Consider the following 11,390-nt stretch of genomic DNA (forward strand, 5'->3'; position numbering starts at 1 on the left):
ACTCTAAGTCCTCTGCATGTTGATGTTTCAGGAGGTGGTGACATTCAAGGATGTGGCTGTGGACTTCACCCTGGAGGAGTGGAACCTGTTGGATGATGCTCAGAAGCAGCTGCACAAGGATGTCATGTTGGAGAATGCTCAGAACTTGGTGTTCCTGGGTAAGGACCATTCCCCATTGCCATGAAAAGGAGTGTCCTTAACTGTCTCACTAGAGGGAGGTTTGGGGCATTGATCACCTCTTAGAAATGCCAAAGTGATGGCCTCCTGCATCCAAGAGACCAGGTTCTCCTGCTGCCTAGTGTTCCTAGCAGAGACCTTTGTGCCATGTGATAGGGAGCTAGACACAAGTCTCCAAAGTCTCCAAACACTGATCCTGCAGCTTCTCCATGAAGATGGACAGTGAGGGGGACCCCTTTCCAAGGCTGCCCTTCCTCTTTGGGAAGTGATTGGTCATTAGAGTGTTGTTTTTTTTTTTATTATTAGGGATGAATGTGTAACTCACTGCTTTTGGTGTTAATCATAGAGTTCTAGGGGTGGCTAGGTGGCGCAGTAGATAGAGCACTAGCCCTGGGGTCAGGAGTACCTGGGTTCAAATCCGGCCTCAGACACTTGATAATGACCTAGCCGTGTGGCCTTGGGCAAGCCACTTAACCTCATTGCCTTGCAAAACCCTAAAAAACAACAACAACAACCAAAAAAACCAATCACAGAGTTCTAGCATCACAAGGCTGTCCTTGTTCTTCCTGCATATACCCCCTAAATCTAGCAGAGATGCAGGGAAAGAAAGGGAAGGGAGTAAGTCTTTATAAACATCTCCTGGGAGCCAGACCTGGTGCTAAGAATGTTCTTCATGCTTATTATCTTGCTTGATCCTCACCGCTACCTTTTAGTTTGGGTTTCTATTATTTCCCCATTTGATAATTGAGGAAACTGAGGCAAATAGATTAGGTGACTAATTCATGGATCAGTAAGAGTTTGAGGCCAAGTATTCTTGACTCCAGCCCAGTACTTTGCTGTCTCCTAGAAATGCCTCTAATTTCTAGGCTATGGAATCTATGGAATGTGGACATCCTTCTATGAAGGAGGAAAGCAAAGTCAGAATTTTCTGATTTCAGTTTATTTGCAGGAAATGTGGCCCTACTTTGCATCATTTCCCCTTCCCTGAATTATCCCCCCCTGCCTAGGATTTCCACTTCCCAGAGAAAATTTGATTCCCCCACTTGGAGCAAGAGGGTCTAAGGACCTCATGTCCAGGTGAGTGAGGAGTGTGGGGGGGGGTGTTGGATCCCAGGAGGCATCTGGATGTGTCAGTAAAGAAGTGTGAGACTTGGGAGGAAGGAAAACCTGACTTGTTATTTCTTTTCAGACATTTTTCAGCAGTGGGATCCTGGGTAAGGATCTCTGTCTGAGATTCATACTCTCATCTGTAAAATGAGGGGCTGAACTCCCTGGACTTTCTGTTCCCTTCTTTTTTTTAAGGTTTTTGCAAGGCAATGGGGTTAAGTGGCTTGCCCAAGGCCACACAACTAGGTAATTATTAAGTGTCTGAGACCGGATTTGAACTCCGAGGCCGGTGCTTTATCCACTATGCCACCTAGCTGCCACTTCTGTTCCCTTCTTTAAAAAATTTTTTTTTTCAATTACTCACAAAGATAGTTTTCAGCATTCATCCTTTTGTAAGCTCCTGAGTTCCCCATTTTTCTTCCTCCTTCCCTTTCCACCCCACTCCTTATGGCAATGAACAATCTGATAACGGTTTACAAGTACAATCATGTTAACATGTTTCCATAGTATTTTCCATTAGAACTGGGGTGGGGGGAACCATGATAAAGATAGAAAAACCATAAAAGAAGTTGCAAAAAAGTGATGAGAATATGCTTTGCTCAACATTCAGTCTTCATATTTTTTTTTCTCAAATTGTGGATTACATTTTCCATCACAGGCATTTGAAGATTGTATTTGATCTCTGAACTTCTGAGAAGAGCTGAGTTCATCACAGTGGGTCTTCCTACAGTTTTTCTGTTAAAATGTACAATGTTCTCCTGGTTCTTTTAGTTTTCTTCCTTTTTTTTGCAAGACAATGGAGTTGTGACTTGCCATGGTCACACAGGTAATTATTAAGTGTCAGGTTGGATTTGAACTCGGGTCCTCCTGACTCCAGGGTTGGTGCTCTATCTACTATGCCATCCAACTCCCCTTCAATTTTTCTTCCAGTGATACTTCATTGGTCCTATTAGAAGTCTTTCTTCAGAATTTGGGGGCATCTCCTAAAACCCTAGTGAGGGTTGAGGCTCTCTAATATGAGTTCTTTCTAAGTTGATATGAATCTACTAAGTGACAACTGGATATAAGGAGGTACAAGGCTGCTCCTCTGAAAGCATAAGGCTGTCAGGGATCCCACAGTTTGGTGAGAAAGACAGCATGGACACAACTGCTACTGCAGCCCATCAAGACAAGGTGGGCAGACACTAAGGTTAAAGAAGACTGGAACAGTCTTAAGGGAACAGATTCTGTGGTACTTCAGAAAAGCCCATGTGAGAGTTCTAGGTAGGAGCACCAGCCAGGGAAAACCCATACTGTTGGGAGGTGGAGTGTTCCATTCATGGTGCAGAACAGTGGCCTCTGCCCCACTGCATCCTAGGCTATGTGGAGGGGGAGCCTGGTGAAAGAAGACTAGAAGGGGATAAGGGAGCAGAAGATGAAGAGCTTAAAGAGCCCAGCCCAGAATTTTATCTTTGGTCTTAAGTAGGGAGTAGTGACATGGTCAGGCAAAGAACTCCAGGAAGATGAATTTTACAGTTGGTGGAGGATGGAGTGGCCTTGGGAGAGATTTGAGAGTTTTAAACCAACCAGTCAGTTCTTGTAATACCTAAAACATGAGGTCATTTGGACCCCCAACCAAAAAAGGGGCAATGTTGGTGAAGCAAGGAAAGTATTTGAGAAAGGTCACAAAGGTGAAATTACCTTACAATAAATTGCATGTTGAGGCAGGGGTGTGGGAGTGATAATGAGGTGTAGATGACACCTAGTTTTGCCCATGAGTGATTGTGAGGTTTTTGTCCTGCACAGTATTAGCAAAGCAAGGTTATGGGAGCACTGGTTTGGGTGGGATGGCTGGGAAAGAACAAATGAGGAGTCCCAGGAAAAAGTAACACCTAAGAAACTTAGAGAAAAGAAAAAAGTATCAAGAAAAAGTAGGTGATTGTCAGTATCCAAAGCCGCAAAAAGATCCAATGGCGTAATAACTAAGCATGAGAATAAATGATAAGAAACGTAGGTCTAATTGAAAATGATGACAGGACAAGCAAAAAGAGGAAAGTTATTTCTCAGTTTATCATAAAATTTACAAAGAATGATCATGCGATAAAGCATTAAAACTGATTCATATGGAACAGTTGGGCAATTATCTGAACATAAGAAAATAACATTGTCCTCAATAAAATTTTCTTGATGCAGGGGCAGCTAGGTAGCGCAGTGGATAGAGCAGCGGCCCTGGAGTTAGGAGTACCTGAGTTCAAATCTGGCCTCAGACATTTAATAATTACCTAGCTGTGTGGCCTTGGGCAAGCCACTTAACCTTATTGCCCTACAAAAACCTAAAAAAAAATTTTTTTTGATGCAAAGGAAAATAAAATGGAGAACATCTGTCCAGTGAAGTGAACAGAGCACCCTCCATCACTAGGTTTGAGTTCTACTCTCTGGTGCTGAGATTTCGGTCAGGTACTTTGTCCATTCAGATCTTGTGACCTGAAGAGTAACATGTAATGACAAGGTGGCTCTGCACTTGTCTCAGGTTTGTGGTGAGGATTCGATGCAATTGTGTGTGGAAAATTTTGTTCATTGAATTGTCTTATAAGTGTAAGCTTATAGTATTATCAAATGATTGATTCTACTCATTTAATTTTAAACTTTTTGTTTTGACTGGGGATATTGAAGGTTAATCAGGTCACTTTCTACCAGGAGCAAGAGGATATCCTCATACATATATGTGTATATGTGTTTGTTTCCATCAGATGCAGAAACCAAATGTGATGAGATGAGTGCAAATCTGAAAATGACCTCTTGGAAGGACTTTTCTCATTATGGTGAAGAGAGGACTCATCTTGGTAACCATGAGCTTATCCACACTATAGAGAAACAGGATGAATATACTCAATATGGAAAGACTTGTCAAAGAAGCTACAGTTTCACTGAACATCGGAAAATCCATACTGGAATGAAACGTTATGAGTGTAATCAATGTGGAAAGACTTTCATTTCTAGCTCCAAACTTGCTGTACATCAGAGAATCCACACTAGAGAGAAACCTTATGCATGTAATCAATGTGGGAAGACTTTCAGACACAGTAATGGTCTTCATCTACACCAGAAAATCCACACTGGGGAGAAACCTTATGAATGCAAAGGCATTTGGACACCACTTCACCCTTCATCAACATCAGGTAATCCAGAGCGTCATCAAACTTTATGAATGTAATCAGTGTGGAAAGACTTTCAGATGCAGTGATAGTCTTGTTACACATCAGCGAATCCACACTGGAGAGAAACCTAAATGTAATCAATGTGGAAAGGCTTTCAGACTCAGTGATTATCTTGATCAACATGAGAGAATCCACACAAGAGAGAAACCTTATGAATGCAATCTCTGTAGAAAGACTTTCAGACAGAGATGCCATCCTGCTGTACATCAGAGAATCCACACTGGAGAGAAACCTTAATGTAATCAATTTGGAAAGACTTTCACAGAAGGCTCCACTCTTACTCATCATCAGAGAATCCATACAAGAGAGAAATCTTATGAATATAATCAATATGAAAAGGCTTTAAGATGCCCAATGAATTTTGTCGATATCAGAAAATCCACACTGGAGAGAAATTTATGAATATAATCAATTTGGAAAATCTTGCCCCCTGTCTGAGAATGAACACTGGAGAGAGACCTGATAAGTACCTACCCCATTCCAGAGCTTTTAATATACACATTCATCTTACTGGACATCAGAGAATTCTCATTGGAGAGAATGCTTATGAGTGTGGTGAATGTGGTAAAGCTTTAATACACACTTTCACCTTACCAAACAACTGTGACAAATGAAAAGTTCATGAGAAAGAATTTCTGGGTATTCATTTTATTCATTAGGGATAATGAAAAATTAATAACAGAATGGACATTTTTAATCTCTTGTAAACCAAAAGTGGATCATGGAAACCTCCCAGTATTTATATGCCCTTAGATGAGTGAATGTTCCCAAAAGGTGGTGATCAATTCTGACAGGTTAAAAATTTATAAGAATGACTATTCTAATGAGGGGTTGGGAGGCATAACTCATCACTCAATCTAGACAAAGAAATTTATATGCAGACCATCCCTGAATAGGGTCATCTAGATAAAAGGGGGAATCCACTTCCTCTTGAACCTGTCTGCCTAAAACACAATGGAGCAGAATTCACCTAGACTAAAATCTCTTTACCTTTTAGCTCTGATTTAAACTTGCCCAAGTTTTTGTCTCATCATCAGCCCTGTCCTTCAAAGACTGACTGAATAATTTATGGGAGCTGATTTCTGAATGAGGAAATAAAAAGGCAGGGCAGAAATTTAGCCCTGGTTCAATAATTGGTTATTAATATATGAGAAAAAAAATCATCATTTCTCTTCCATCCTTTCTAGAGAATAAACCTCATTAATAGCATCACCATGGAAAATCATCAGTCTAAAGTCTTCTCTTATTTCCCATAAGATAATTTACATGAGATAGAAATCATACTCCTGTAATGAAATGTGGAAAAGTATACAAATGGAGAACAAAGTGGGTTAGGCCACAGAAAATTCATCTAAGGATAAAGTTTCACATGGAATCTGCTGGGAAACTAAGATCATCTCTTTACATCAAGATTCATGATGGAAGAAGACATAAAATATTTAATGATGTCTACCTTTCTCTGGAAGATGGAGGTCACTAGACATCATAATAGTCACACTGAAAAGAAGTCTTTCAAAAGTCATAATTTTGGGTGGTTACATGGCACACTGGCCCTGGAGTCAGGAGTACCTGAGTTCAAATCCAGCCTCAGACATAATTACCTAGCTGTGTGTCCTTGGGCAAGCCACTTAACCCTATTACCTTGCAAAAAAAAAAAAACCCTAAAAAAAAATAAAAGTCATAATTGTGGGAAGGCCTTCACTGAGAGCTTATAACTGTGTGTACATTGGAGAAGTCTTCCTGGAGTTAAAATTCGTGGGTCTAATTAATGAAGAAAGGTCTGTCCCTGTAGCACAGACCTTATTAGATATCTCATATTTCATCCAAAGTGAGAAACCCTGAAAATGGATTGATATATTTTCTTAAATCCTGAAGTTTCTTATGACTACCCGAAAATATTCCGTGGCCCTCTAATATGGGGCCTGCCAGTGACTTTTTCATTTAAGAATACTTCCTCCCACCACAGTGAAACAGACCTTTTCTGTTCATCCTCCAAGCTGTCCTAGGTTGGTAATCTGCTTCAAAGTTCCAAAATTAGTTTTGAGGTCTCATTGCAAGGCTAGTTGGAAGGGAATTTGGTAAAATCCAGATTAGGAATTGGGGAAAATTCACCTTGCCATCTTGGCTCTGAAAGTCCTCATGCCCATCTCATTTTTTTCTTCAATAGTAATTTTTTTTCCCAAAGATTTTATTTATTTTGAGTTTTACAATTTTCCCCCTAATCTTGCTTCCCTCCCTCCACCTCCCACAGAAGGCAGTTGTCTGTCTTTACATTGTTTCCATGATATACAATGATCCAAATTGAATGTGATGAGAGAGAAATCATATCCTTAAGGAAGAAAAATAGAGTATAAGATATAGCAAAATTACATAATAACGGTTTTTCCCCTAAATTGAAGGTAATAGTCTTTGGCCTTTGTTCAAACTTCACAGTCCTTTCTCTGGATACAGATGATCTTCTCCATTGAAGATAGCCCAAAATTGTCTCTGGTTGTTGCCCTGATGGAATGAGCAAGTCCATCAAGGTTGAACATCACCCCCATGTTGCTGTTAGGGTATACAGTGTTTTTCTGGTTCTGCTCATCTCGCTCAGCATCAGTTCATGCAAATCCCTCCAGGCTTCCCTGAAATCCTGTCCCTCCTGGTTTCTAATAGAACAATAGTGTTCCATGACATACATATACCATAGTTTGTTAAGCCATTCCCCAAATGATGGACATTTACTTGATTTCTAATTCTTTGCCACCACAAACAGGACTGCTATGAATATTTTTGTACAAGTGATATTTTTACCCATTTTCAAGATCTCTTCAGGGTATAGACCTAGTAGTGGTATTGCTGGATCAAAGGGGATGCACATTTTTGTTGCCCATTGTACATAATTCCAAATTGCTCTCCAGAAAGGTTGGATGAGTCTACAGCTCCACCAACACCTTTAGGGTGTCCTGGTACCACTTCTTCAGACTCACTTGTGAGCACTTTCCTTGTATAAGTTCTCCATAACATAGTCTTTTTGGTAAGCATACAGCTGGCACTTTAACATCATGTCCAGGCCACTGAAATCATGCTCTCTGTAGCAACTTTGAAATGTTAGGCAGTTTTCCTTGAGAAAGGACCTCAGTGTCTGATACCTTCTGCCAGGTGATCTTCAGAACCTTGCTAAGAGAATTCAAAAGAAAGTCAATCAGTTTTCTGAGATGATTCTGGTAGATTGTTCAGGTTTCATATGTCAGGAGGTTAGCACAATGGCTCTGTAGACCAGCACAATGGCTCTGTAGACCTTCAGTCTGGTGGTCAATCTCATTGCTCTTCTCTCCTACACTTTTTTTGGAGCCTGCCAAATACTGAGCTAGCTCTGGCAATGTGGGTGTCAACCTCATTTTCAATGTGTGCCTATTTGGAAAGGACACTGCCATGGGAGGTAAACTTGTTCACAGTATTCAAAACTTCTCCATTTGCTGTGATCAATGCTTCCACATGTGGCTGGTGTGGCGCAGGCTGATGGAGCACCTGGGTTTTCTTGGTGTTAATTGTCAGACCAAAATGAGCACAAACATCAGAGAATTGATCCATGCTTTGTTACATCTCAGCTTCAAAGGCTGCACTGAGGCACCATCATCTGTGAATAGAAAATCATACACCAACTTTTCCTCTACTTTAGTGTCGGTTTGAAGTCTTTTCAAGTTGAAAAATTTACCTGCAGTACAGTAGCTGACCTTGAGGCCATGTTCATCCTCAGCTGAAAACATCATGCTAAAGAGCATGGGAGGAAGGACACAAACTTGTTTCACCCCATTGGTGACAGGGAAATCTTGAGAGCATCCTGTCTCCCACAGTTTCTTCCTATATTTCAGGAAGGAGGCTTACCAGGATCAAATCTGCAATAATTCCAGAATACTTAGAAATATAGATTTTGAGAAACTGAAGAGACCAGGTTCATAATATACAAAAGATGAGTTTAGCAATGATGAATTTAATTATTCCAAGGACCTCTAATCTGGAGGTGACTTATTACTTAGTACAAAATAGTGGGAATATTATAAAACTATTTGGCAGAAAATAGATATGGACCAGCATCTCACATTGTAGATCAAGATTAACTTCTTTAGAATGTATGAAATCTGGGCAGGTAGGTGGCACAGTGGATAGAGCACTGCCCCTGAAGTCAGGAGTACCTGAATCCAAATCTGGCTTCAGATACTTCATAATTGCTTAGCTGTGTGACTTTGGTCAAGTCATTTAACCCCATTGCCTTGCAAAAACCATTAAAAAGCGAATGTATGAAATCTCAAATAAAGGAAACATGGAGAAGATATAGTCATGGATAATGGAAGAGTTTATCACCAAATGTGGGACAAAGAGGATCACAGGAAAAATAACGGCAAATTTTATCACTCAAAAAACCCAATGCATCTAAAATTTAAAGGAAGTACCTGAAGAAGGAAAAGATTTTCAGCAAGTTTACCTCATAAAAGTCTCATTTACAAAGTATATACAGAAGAAGTCCAGATTATATAGAAGCAAATAAAGAATAGATACAATGAATGATCAAAAGCATGAACAACTTTCTTTTCTTTTCTTTTTTTTTTTTAGTTTTGCTGGACTTTATTCAAAATTAGACCTACTTCTCAATCATTTAGGAATACCAAAGGTTTGGTGACCAGATATAAACACCCATATGTTTTGAAAAATGAACTTCAAAATCACATTGCATGTAATGAGGCAAATTTGGCACAGTAAGATCATCTGTGGAAAGCAAACACAAATTGAAGGGAAGGCAGTTTGCGCCTTGCAGCATACAAATACGTTAAAGTGGTACAGCAGCAGCTAGTCAGCAGTGATCTTAGTTACTGAACTCTCCGATCAACATTTGGAGAAGTTATGCACACCACCACACACCTTTGCACAGGTAATTTTATTATTGCCTGTGGGTGTTGACCGTGCTCATAGATTTTTGTTGGAAATATTCAGAAAACACATACCTGAATATTGTCACTTTTTTTTACATCACAATTCAATAACCATTTAACAGTTATAGCTACTAAATACAAGGAACAAAAATGGTACAAATGTTTACACTTTTTCCTTGTAAACAAGGTCTTGAACAATAGTAATGAATTTACTGAATGCATATCACTACATCAATGAAGAAAAAGCTTTTTAAATATACTAGTCTGTTTATAAATAAAACTCTGATTTTTTTCAGTACACATTTACAGACCTGATCAATACAAAGCAACAATACATATACTCTTCTTTGAAAAGAAAATATCAAGAGATGGACCACTATGGGAAAATTCATCTAAGGAAAGGGAATAAGAAGCAAGCATTGTATTAATAGAGTTAAAAGTATAGGCATACTTCAAACTCCTTTCTGTTCATATACACCAACACTAGGCTAGGATTGTCAGTACTGGACCATTTTTACTTAAATTCCAATAGATTGCAATCAATCTTGTAGTACACATAGGGATAATATTCTTGTTGACTGAGATTTAAACCCGGAATATCCATGGGAGCATCAATAATAGCTGCTGCACTACGGTCCAGGTGTTTGTATAAATCATACAATACTTCTCTCAGTTTCTTCATGGTCTTTTTATTAGGCTGAAGAAGCATTGCCTGGAAATTCACTGGCAATCCATACCTTAAAACAGACTCAACAAAAACTCTTAATGCTTTCACATGAATCCATGCTATAAAAGCTTCACTGAAATTCACTTTCAGCCACTGAACTAGTGGTCCAAATTGCTTTTTCTTGTCAGTAGAGAGCCTAGTCATCTCCTCTTTGTCTGCTTTCATTTCCTCTTCATTATACTGAAAATCACGGACGATGAACTTGTTCTCTCTGGCTTTGTCTGAAGTCATCCACTTCCTTTCTAAACAAAGTAACGTTGCACAGGTAACTATCCTGGTCCTCTGAAAGAACTTTGCTAGACCTTGGGACTACCATCTCAGCCAATGTTTCATATTGTTTAACCCAGTCATTGTGGTTTAACTTTGGAACTACCACCCATAATGTGATGAGGTACTCTGAATCAAGAACAAAGTCATCTTTCTTTACAATTTCCGCTAGGCTTCTTGTTAATAAACTTCCCGCATTTTTTCTTTCCAAGTTCTGAAGACGGCCTTTCAGATTATTATATGCAGATGCTTGGGCTTTCAAGTCATTGTCAATTTGATTTACTCCCTTGGCAATTATTTCAGAAATATTTTCAGGGACTGCTTGATTGGATACTTGGCCATATCCCATTGGAACCTTGTTATATATTTAACCAAGTCAACTCCATTGGCCAACAGGTTTTCTTGAACTTTATCTCTACTATCTTCTAGTACATCAGACATATATTGAGCCACTTTCTTAACAACTCCCTCCACAAATGCATCCAGTTTGGCCAATTCATCTGATAATCCAACTAAAACATCCAGTGTGCCAACCTTTAAGTCAGGAATGTTGAACTTGGAATTAACAGAGAGATTATTACTTTTGGTCGTTGCTGTGTGTAGTTTCTCCCATGTTTGCTGGCATGTTTTCTCCCTGGGAGCCGATGTAAGCCAGAACTCACTCATGCTTATAAGGAATTTTTCCAGAAATAAGATTTGATACGGAAGTGCCGGCGGAGGTGGGAAAGCCAGGAGGCAGCGGCTCAGCTGTCCATCTCCCAGCTCTGGGCTTCCCTCAGCCCAAGCGGTGATTGATGTGGGTCCACGAACAACTTTCAAAGGCAGAAATGCAAATTATCAACTTCTATATGGGAAAAAAACTTCAGGTGCAGAATATGGGGGTGTTTGTGTCCCACAAGAATGTGAAGGGAGATTGTTAGTTTCCATTACAAAGACTAGGGTCTGCCCATATTGGTGCCTATGAGCTGGTATGTGGGGGTAAGACAAAAGATTTAGCCTCAACCT

The 11,390-nt window shown here is 39.7% G+C and overlaps 1 pseudogene; it reads right to left on the bottom strand.

The window, feature by feature from the left end:
- Positions 1–9,741: 9,741 nt before the first annotated feature.
- Positions 9,742–11,136, bottom strand: LOC141510136 (V-type proton ATPase subunit C 1 pseudogene; annotated as a pseudogene).
- Between the last annotated feature and the right edge of the window lie 254 nt (positions 11,137–11,390).

The sequence above is a fragment of the Macrotis lagotis genome, chromosome 1, assembly GCF_037893015.1.
Source record: "Macrotis lagotis isolate mMagLag1 chromosome 1, bilby.v1.9.chrom.fasta, whole genome shotgun sequence".
Taxonomy (NCBI): Eukaryota; Metazoa; Chordata; class Mammalia; order Peramelemorphia; family Peramelidae; genus Macrotis; species Macrotis lagotis.